Here is a 10,632-nt window from a genome sequence, read left to right on the forward strand (position 1 = left end):
CACAGGATGGGACTTTGCTCCAACACCAGCCACGGCCACGCACCACAAAAAATCCCAAGGAAGAAGCAAACAAGTAGTTAAGTTACACACAGCCCCTGTGTTGTACCCCTTCCCTTTGCAAACCCCAAAAAAGATATTTATCCACCCAGTTACCCTGGTTGAAAGTACCACCTTTCAACCCAGCGAGTAGGTAAATACTTCTGGACTCCGGGGGTCCTCCAGAGAAACTTTGACCGAGCCACAGTGGGAAGGATGGAAGCACAGGATACAGTCCTTGGGGCTTGCCCCGCTGCCAGAACTTACTTTTTATATAGATTTCTAAGTAACCAGCCACCTTCTTCACCTTAAGTTCAGCTGCTCTAAATTCCCAGGACATATAGGACATAAAATACATGGTTTTTTTCTAAGTTGGGTTTTCCTTTTCCTTTTCTTTCTATCCAACACCACACACCCAGCCGTGGGGGTGCCCCGACCTCAACAAAAACTCACCCGAGAGTACAAGTTGCCCCACCGGCTCCAGAGCCTCGGCGGGCCGGGGCAGCCCACGAAGCAGCTCACGGCTTTGGCCGGGGGGTCGGCGGGCTCCCGGCCGGCGGGACCAGCACCGCCCCCCCGCCGCAGCTCCGCACAGCCCCGCCGGGCACCCTTCTACTTCGCTCCCCTCGGTTTTTTTATTCTTTTGGTTGTTTTTTTTCAGTGAAGCCACGATTAACCCCCCCGGATTCCCTTTCACGAATGGAGCAGGGATGGGGCGCTCCCGAGCCCCACAGCCCGGGGGTGCCGGCGGCACCCGCCCCGCAGAGCCCGCCCGCTTAGAGGTACCCCGACCGCCTGGGGCGGAGGCTAAGGCGATGGGCCCCCCACTCCACTCCCCTCACACCGCGGACCCTCACAGGGAGCCGCCTTCCCTCAGCCACCCCCGGCTGTCCCGTCCCGCCCCGCCAGCGCCGCGCCTTTGTGTGAAGAGACACAAAACCTACCTCGCCGGGGCTGCTCTCCCCGCACGGCAGCGCGGGGTATGAGGGCAGGGAGACCCCGAGACGCCCGGCGGGACGAGGGAAGGCGGGAGACCAGCAGCTGCCCCTTCGCTCACTGCCTGACTGACTGCGCACCCGCCGGCACAACCCGCCACACGCGCGGAGCCGGCCCGGCCTCGCCTGAGGGGAGCGGCGGGGCGGGCCGGGGGCGGGCCCCGCCGCTGAGTCACCGCCGAAGCCGCCCGGCCGCCTCCTTTGTTGTCAAGCGTGGAAAAAATCCGGGGTGGCGGTGGTGGGGGGGGAGCTGGCTGGGTGTAAATCCCACGAGAAACGGGAAGGGGGTGTGGAGGCGGAGGTGAGCGCCGTGGAGCTCTGCCTGCTCGGGGTCCGGAGAGGGTGGCGGGGGAGCTGGTAGCCGCATCCATGCCGCCGCTCCCCCCCAGGAAGGATGACACGAGTGGGGTGCCCACGGGCGGTTTTCAATCGCCAGCCGAGGCCCTTGGTTCTCCGGAGCGGCCCCATTCACCTACAAGAGCCACCCCTCTCTTGGTGGAAGAAGAATCTCCTAACCGTGCCTTCGTTTAACTTTCCCCGCATGGTTTCTTCTGCCTTCTGTGGCCGGGAGCCCTGTTCCTTGTGGATATTTCTGCCGGTCCCTCTGTAGGAGTTAAGGTCCCCACTCTGCAAACAGACCCATCCAAAGGAGAGGCCAAGAAAGCACGGCCAGCCGGTCAAAACCTTCTTTGGAGTGCCCCAAAATCTGTTCCACAGCGAGCAATAGGCAACGGGCACCTGACAAAGTCTGGGACACAACATCGCACGCACAGACTTTGGGAACAAACTCAAAACAAAAAGGGAGACCTTTGGGGGCAGAATGTGTATTTATACATTGGTGTAAATACTTGGACCAAATTGATTTCTTTTGTATATTTATCATTGGGATTATTTTGTGTTTCTTCAGAGCAGATGACTTGAATCACAGCAAAGTGACAGAAGTAACTCGAGTCATCACTCAAATGGAAAGCTTCAGAGTGATCTGAGGAGTTCAGTAACTTGAGGAGCTCAGTGTTCAACATCTCTTGGGCTGTAGAGACAGACCTTTCCCCTCCAAAAACCCCCAACCCCGGGAAGTCCCCGCAGAAAGGGTATTGGGTGTTCAGTAGATGGTGCTGTTTCCACCGAATTTGTCCTAAATAACCCGCTGCCCCACCATGGTGAGGAGAGTGAGTGGATACGGAGAAACATGTTTTCTCTGGAGCAGAACTGAAATTCGGAGTGCTGGTATGCAGTGAAAGATCGCTCAGGTCTTTGTGTGTGGCTGTTCTTTCATTAGGGAAAAAAAAAAAAAACCACCCAAACAAATCAGCCTGGATGAAACATAACAAATTGATGAAATCCAGAGCGTGAGTGGTCACTGTCAGTTCTGGTTCAGTTTGAGTCTGTTGCTGAGCACCAACATATGTAATCAGAACTATGCTGTCAACAAATGAAGTGCTATAAAACACTACCTGCTCCTCTAAAAGTCACTTGTGGCGTGACAAGTTGGACACACACTTGCATCGTCCGTGTTCACGGTGTCAGCCCTGGTTATGGGCAGCCTCATTCCCCAGGTGCCCTCTCCTTCACGGAAGCGTTGTTAGCTATAGTTGTTCTGTATGTGGAGCCCATCAATACTGTATGGAGAAAAAAACTCATAAAAATTGATTTTTTCTTTATTAAATGCAGTAAGATGATGTGCTTAGATGAATGAGGGAGAGCATAAATATTGAATAGTTCCCTGTTCTGTGAGCAACGCTCCGTCTAAAGCATGGGAGGGAGAAATAGTGTATGACCAGGGAATTGCTAACAGCAAAGAAAGAAAATGAACTGCAAGGCCATCTGGAATGCTAGATTTCCCTATCTTTTGCATTCTTGACCTTATGGACTGTTCCATATAATTTCTGTATGTAGGCATTAACCATTTGTATCCTAAAGACACCATGTAGACCCAATCAACTTTTTATCTGGGTTCCTTAGATGCCACACAGGCAGTTGTCCCTGCTCTGAAATCTGACACATTACATCAGTGTTTCCCAATCCTTTCTCAACTCAGACAGTTTTTTGCTGCAATATGTACCATTTCCCCAGCAGATCCTGCACATCCACACCTTTGAGTGGAATGTAACACTTTGCTCAAGCTACCAAAAATTTCTGGGTATCTTGCCACAGCTTGTCAGAGGAGCACAGGCTCCAATAATAATTTTTGTTGGTGATTGCTACTCTGTTCCAGTGTTACACTCAGTGGAAGAGTGTGGTTATGCTGTATTGCTGGCCATACCAGGTGCACATTTCGCAAAGTCCCTCTGTATGCATACTGCTAGCTCGTGCTCCATGAAATGCCTGTAATGCTGTGCAACCCATAAGCTACCATGGTTGTATCTGGCCTTGAAAACTATTGCTGGAAATAAGGGAGAAAGAGGAAGATTTGAGAGGGGCAGAAATTTGAAAGGACTCCCCAAGAATACATCCAAGGACCAGCGATGGCTGCGATCAACCTCATAGAATCTTACTTAATTCCTCACTCAGTGCCTCATACAAGACAGTGGACAAATGATAGCTTTGAGTTGACATTTCTTAAGTAATTTAAGGGATAGATTGTGTCATCAGTTTGCCTGGTTTTGGTGCAAGAGCTGCTAGGTACCCAATACCCTTGTTTGCAGAGGGAGTCGGTCCAGCTCAGTTGCAGACCTTAAGTGAGGGAGGGGGACACATGAGGAGTTGGTATTGTCTCCCATCTGTGAGCCACTCAGGTTCCCAGTGTTCCCCTTCCTTCTTAAAGGCACATCGTGTGTGCCTCATGCCTCTTGGCCACATAAAAATTGCAGTGCATTGTTCATCTGATAAAGAAATTTGGCCACAAGTGCAATTTTGCTTGTGACAAGCCTTCCTCCTCCAGCACTGTGGGTACTGCAACTCCAGAAACCGCCCAAGAAGGCCTCAGGGATCTTTCTAGATGAAAAGCACTATATTAATGTAAGATGTTAGCATTTTGTTTTAAATGAAAAGCAGCATATTAGAATAAAATAATAATAATTTAAAAAATAAACTGTCTGTGCTTCAGAACAACTCGCAGACAGAATGATCTGCTGGAAATACTTAACAAGCTTAATCCCTTTTTTATTAACATTATAGCCAAAATTATGTAGTCATTCTATTGTGTAAGTGTCATTTGACGTATCACAGAATCACTAGGTTGGAAAAGACCTTTGAGATCATTGAGTCCAACCGTTCCTGTCCTCTACTAAACCATATCCCTAAGGACCTCACCTATCCGTCTCTTAAATGCACCCAAGGATGATGATGTAACCCCCACCCTGGCCAGCCTGTTCCAGGTCCTGACAACCCTTTCAGTGAAGAACTGTTTCCTAATATCTAATCTGAACCTGCCCTGACACAGTTTGAGTCCAATCCCCCTCATCCTATCACCTGTCACTTGGGCGAAGAGACCATCTCCCACCTCTCTACACCCTCCTTTCAGGTAGTTGTAGGCAGTGATATAGTCTCCCCTCAGCCTCCTTTTCTCCAGCCTAAACACCTCCCAGCTCCCTTAGCTGCTCCTCGTAAGGTTTGCTCTCCAGCCCCTTCCCCAGCCTGGTTGCCCTTCTCTGGACTATGTAGTTTGGCATTTTGGTATCTTATGAATCAAATATTATGTATTTTAAATGCCTATTGGTGTTTGTGTTTCTTTTCAGTCAAACTGCAGAATTAAATGCAAAATCGTCCTTTATTTACTTGAGTTGTCCTGTTGTGGGGTATTGAGTTGCATTTTACTCCATGCCTGCACCATACCTGGCCTCTAAGTTTTATCTAAGTGAAATAATAATAACAACAACATCAATAATAATAATGTTTTTTCTGTATTTTAAATTCAAGCAAAGTAAATCAACTGGAATGCAGATTGCTTTGAAAGTTTTTTCCATATTATAATTCTGCAGAAAAATCAGTTAAGTATCTGAAGAAACATCTGCTATGCACATAGATGTATAAATACATCCAGGAGCTGTACAATATGACTTTTGAGTTTTCAGGGTTTTCTTTTCACAAGGCCAGGGGCATAAAAGGGATTTCCTCCAAGTTTTCCTGTGTATTAATAATGAAGATCAGGATGCCACCTTTGTTTCCTCCCCTTTTGAGCATACAGTGAAAGGAAATGGTTCTGTATCAAATCACAAAGAGCAGTGGAAAAAAAACCCTGACTGCACTCCATGCTGGCACTCAGAAGTTTAATTATCCAGCATGCTGCATCTTTATGGAAGAAGGAGACAGATAAATCCCATCTGTTAACAGTTGGCCCCCTGTGGCTGACCTTTGGCTCAAATATTCCATATTGTGATTAATGTTACACGGTTGGATCCAAAACATGCTCATTCCTCAGGCTGCAGGAAAAAAGAAGGGGGGTTTAGTTTACCTTCCAACAGCAGAATTTCATTTGATCACTCTTTTGGAGACTGACTTTTATCCCTGCCTACAGGTTGGCCTCTGAAGAACTGTGCTGCACTTCCTCAGCTAGGATCCTTCAGACTCAGCTTCTTGTACAGCCTTCACTACTGGCTCGCTGGGCAACCTGAAACAAGTCATTTGGCCTCTGCCTCTGGTCTAGCAGAACAGCAGAAATAACCATGACTCCCTTGCAGGCACAGTTTGAATTTTGCACCTAGAAGACACAGAAAAGGTTCATCTTCAGACAAAATTAGATACTGACCTCTAGAATTTAGAGGTTTCAGCTCCTCAAACATGTGGTAATAGGTGAGCCTTGGAGTCGTAATGCCAAACATTTTAAGAGATTCAAACAATATGCCACTGGCATCTGCTATATAAGGTTAAAACCTTGAGGTGCTGAGATTAATAAAACCAGAATTCCTCCCCATTTGACTTCTCTAGAGTCAGGTCTGACACAGAATGCTTCATCTGTAGCTAATTAAAGCCATCGCTAAAATCACCGCAGCCCTCAAGTGAGTTTAGGCTGAGCCCTCATTTCTGCCTTCCTCCTAGATGAGATGAAGCAGCAAAGCCTCATGAAGGCTTGGAAACTGCTCCTGCTCCCGTGGAGATCATAAGGAATTTTGCTTAGGCTGGGCCTATAACGACATGCCCAGCTGTCTTCTCAGGGGTGACACAGAAAAGTCTATAAAAATATAGCTGAATAGCTGGAGAAACACAAAAACATGAGCTACAGCCTCTGAAGAGGTCTGCCCAGCCAGGACACATCTGGACTGTTTAACAGACTGGGCAAATTTTTCCATTTCCATGCTGTTTTTATTTACCAAAGATGACAGGCTGTTAGCAGAGTGCACTCAGGATGGCCTTACAGCAACTGGAGGAGGCAATCTCATATCATTTCCCACAAAAACAAATGATCAAGTGATATTCCCCTATGAAAGGAAAGACAGACAGTTATCCTCCATGCTCTAAACCATAAAGCACATGAAAATTGCAGGTGGCAAGCAGCTTTTTTTCTGTCCTTTGTGCAGCAATGATTGCACTCCAAAGGCTTTCCATGGGCCACATACATGCTTGCAGAGGAACATGCACAAGGATGGAAACTCTACAGCGTCTTCCATCACAGGATATCAAAGTGCTGGTTAAACCTAACAACTGGAAGATATCAATAATGATGACATTGACAGCATGTCACCAGAATATAGAGGCAGGTTTAATTTAGAGACAAAGCCCCACAGATTTTAATTTTCTGAGAACTGATAACTGTAGTTGAAGTGAATGGGAGACTTAGAGATCACCACATCTGAAAATAAAGGGGGAAAAAAGAAGGAAAACCCCAAAACACAGCTGACATTTAACATCTAAGAGCAGGGAGTTCGATGTCTAGGTGTTGGGTTCCCTGTATTTCTATGTGCAGTTTCATATGCAGAAATCCATGAGGGTGAGTCATGCTGTGCTGAGCAGCAAGTCTTGTGCAAATGAAACACACTCTGGAAAATCAGTGGGTACATGCACAGCATGCTCAGAGAGTTTTGAGTGTGCCCAAGTACCCTTGCACAGGCAGATTAGCCCTGCTTAAAATACAACAGCTGCTGAGCATCTTTAATATTGGCCAAGCTGCTCTGGTTTTCCATAAATTCCTAGAAAAATAGAAAAAGCCAGAGGATGGCAGATGACTTAGAGAACTGGTAGACAGAGACCCTCAAGGGAACACACTGGGCTAGTAGCAATTCTGGGAACACGAGTCCGAGCTCTTGGATCTCACTATCCCAGTAACAGGTAGATTGCACACTGGAGAGCATCTCCAAACCATAACTGGTTCAGGTCTATGATCTGGATGTGACATCTCTGGATGGCTCAGGAACATCCTAGGCTGTCACACAGTGAAATTCTGCCTGTGTTATCTCCAGCCCGGCATGCTTCTAGGACTTCTGGGGTCATTCTTCCTGGGGAAGTTGTGCTAAAGTGAGTTCAAAATCTCTCTGATTCTTTCTCAGTGAGTCATTCATCATGGGAGCGCTTGTCGTGGTCTCCCAGACACATAGGGAAAAGTGTGGGAAGAAACTGAAGAGACAAAGCAAATGAGTTACCATCCCAAGGGAAAGTAGGGCCCTAATCTGCACTTCCATCCATGGCTTCAAAGCCAGGTGATGGTGTATTGGGTATGGTCAAGAAAGAAAATATGAGGGACACTGTATCAGAGCTTCAGCAGTGGGTAGTGAAGTCACAGCATGAGCACAACACATCCATTTCAGCTTAATCAGCTTATGATCTCAGCTAAGTCTCTAGTCACCGATTCTAATACAAATAATAAGAGTAATGACAGCAACAGTAGCAATTAACAGAAATAGGTTTTCAACTTTTTTTTTTCCTGGTTTCCCACTTGAAATAAATCATTATTCTGTTCCTAACTCTTCACTTTTATTGTCTACCCCCTGTGGTTTAGTAACCAGCTGGCATTCCTTATAAAGAAATCAGCAGGTTGATTGAGGCTGTGGCTACCCCGAAGTCCTCTGAGGCTTTCTTATTGACTGGCCACATCCTAGGTAAGGTTGCCAGTAAATTATAGCTCTGCTTAAGAGCATCTGCCTCAGGGCTGCTCTCCCCTCATTATAAAACCTGATCTAATCCTGCATGTCGCTTCAATTATTGGAGAGCACAATTCAAGAAGCGGCTTCCCCAGTGAACATGAAATGAGGTAAGCTGTTCCTGAGTGGGGTAAACATGAATACTCAAGAGCAAAGCTAAGCATTTCCAGGCCGATCTCCTCCTGATTTCCATGTGGTTTTCAACAGAATAACGTCTCACCACTCCTGTACAAGTCGACTATTATTTCAACACAGCAGTGAGTTTAACATTGGATGACCATACACCTGTTGATAGAATTACCTGTATTTTTCTCTTCAGGAACCACATGTGTGACAATTCAGGTGGCAACCCTAGGAAAAGTACTGTGTAAGTGTCCTGCTTTAGTCTGCCACAGAAAGCCTTGGGGGATGCTTCATCTCCTTGCCAAGCTACAGGAAAGACATTTCATTTCTGAGGTTAATGAATGTCAGAGACCAAATGGGAAAGGAACGAGCTTATCTTAACATTTTTGTGTGTTAGGCAGATAAATTATGTCTTGGATTGAAGGATGAGTTCAACATATCAGTGCTGATGGAGATGAGTTAGTCTAGTTTATAGCTCCGTGGACAAAAATTTCTCCTGCTGTGGAAGCATCCTACTGGACTGAATAAAGGAGCCTGTTGGTGCTCCAGTTGGGTCAATGCCTGCTCCAAGTTCCAGCAATTGAGACAATGGCCATCACGTCCTGTGGCCTTCCACACATGTCATAACACCAATGTCCAGCTTTGTAGGTCCTACCTGAGCTCTGGCCTTTCCTGCCTCTTGTGATCACTCTTTCATTGGATAAAGCATTGTTGCATATTGTCTTTATACAATGACTGACAGACCTGTAGTTACGTGGGTAGATGAGGTACTTAGAGAAATGGTTTAGTATAAGACAGGAACAGTTGGACTCAATGATCTTAAAGGTCTTTTCCTTTAATCACCTTGTGATTCTGTCATTCTGTCATTCTATACAAATATAAAAAGTATGTTTGAGCACTACTAAATAGACGAATTTTGTTCACTGCCTTGCATTTTCATGTAGATAAATAGGAAGAAACAGAAGGATTTATTTCATTTGGGGATAAATGTACCTCTAGCAACTAGATTAATGGAACCTGTGAACCCAAGCCAAAGTTATATGGCAGTTTGATTCAATTTAACATTAATGATTTATTCTAATTTTGCATTAAACCCCTGGATTATGTTTATTCCACAGCATTTTTTCTGTCTCAGGGTAGCTTATTACCTACCCAGCTCCAAATACAGAGTAAATTTTGCCATCTCTGATGGAAAAAGAACAAGCTGTCTAATTACTGCTATTATCTATGTGTGCTGTTCACTGGATCATTAATTTGAGCCAAGGAGGACCAGCTATATTGGGATGTCAGATGATAGAAAGAGGAGGACTCAACTGAGGACATAGTGAGACTACACACAGATGATCCTTCCCCAACCTCAATATACATTGCCAGCCCAAGGAATCTCTGTCTGTCCTGTGGAACAGGAACAGGCCTCTTGGACCTATTTTCTTGCACTCCGACCATCCACAGCTTCCTGGGCTGGATGTAGATCTCTACTAATTGTTACAAGTAGATGTAGATTTCTATAAAATAACTTTAAATAGATTTTTTTCCTTGAAACTGTTCAGCCTCTCCTGAAACTCATCTTAAGATTTTGGTAATATCTTTTGGCAAGAAATTGTAGACCTAAATAGTCCTCAAGGAAGAGGATACTGTGCTACCACTGGTCAGAAATATGTTTTGTAAATGTTAATCACTAGTACTTAGCACAATCTTTCTTACAGGAAACAAGGTCCTACAATCAATAGGCACAAATTTCTACAGACTTCTCTGGTGCTGAATTTCACTAATATGGTTTAACCCAAGCCCCTCAAAATTGGCAAGAGATTCATAATTTTAGTTAAGTCCACAGTTTCTGACTGCTAGAAAAAGTTATTTGAAATTACAACTTAGTCAAAGTAGATGTTTAACCTCTTCTATGTAGACAGCATCCTGTAATGCAGTTCTGGCTTTGTCATACTGCTTCGGTTTCTCACAGAATTCATCAAAATATTGATTTAATTTCAAAAAAAGCTACAGAGTGTTTCAAAAGGAAAGATGAAAGGATGAATGCTAATAAATGGTGAGCAGGGCTGCCCGGCTACGAACAATTATGGAAACAAATGCTCTCATTTACATGGCTACAGTGCTCATCTAGCAAAATTGTGGCCCCTTTTATCAAAGGATTTAAGCCCAGATGATTTCCTTCTAATTCCCTCAAATTTCTACCAGTTGTATTCTGGTTTTCATCAGCTATTTTCTACTGTGCTATTAACTAAGGCAGACGTGCCCTGTAAACACAGTATACTTGAGTGAAGAGGACTGACTCCCTAATTTATGTACTTACAGCTAACTTCAATATTTCCCTGAACCAGACGTGCCACCATGACCCATATAGCCAATGTGTGTTGTATTTGCATTCTTTTATAATGCAAGTCAGTTGTAGAGTTACGTACGAATAGACTTTGGGGGGGGGGGGGGGGGGGGGAGGGGCTGGCATCCCA

At 45.4% G+C, this 10,632-nt stretch overlaps 1 protein-coding gene across 1 annotated transcript in view; it reads right to left on the reverse strand.

Annotated features, from left to right (window-relative positions):
- The window catches only part of FAM107B (family with sequence similarity 107 member B), a 61,087-nt gene extending 59,988 nt beyond the window's left edge, over window positions 1-1,099 (reverse strand). Inside the window, exon 1 of the mRNA XM_084279367.1 lies at window positions 981-1,099. The gene's annotated coding sequence lies outside the window, so the exon portion shown is untranslated. The remainder of the gene's footprint in view (window positions 1-980) is intronic.
- Window positions 1,100-10,632: the final 9,533 nt, after the last annotated feature.

The sequence above is a fragment of the Gallinula chloropus genome (assembly GCF_964237585.1).
Source record: "Gallinula chloropus genome assembly, chromosome: 1".
NCBI lineage: Eukaryota > Metazoa > Chordata > Aves > Gruiformes > Rallidae > Gallinula > Gallinula chloropus.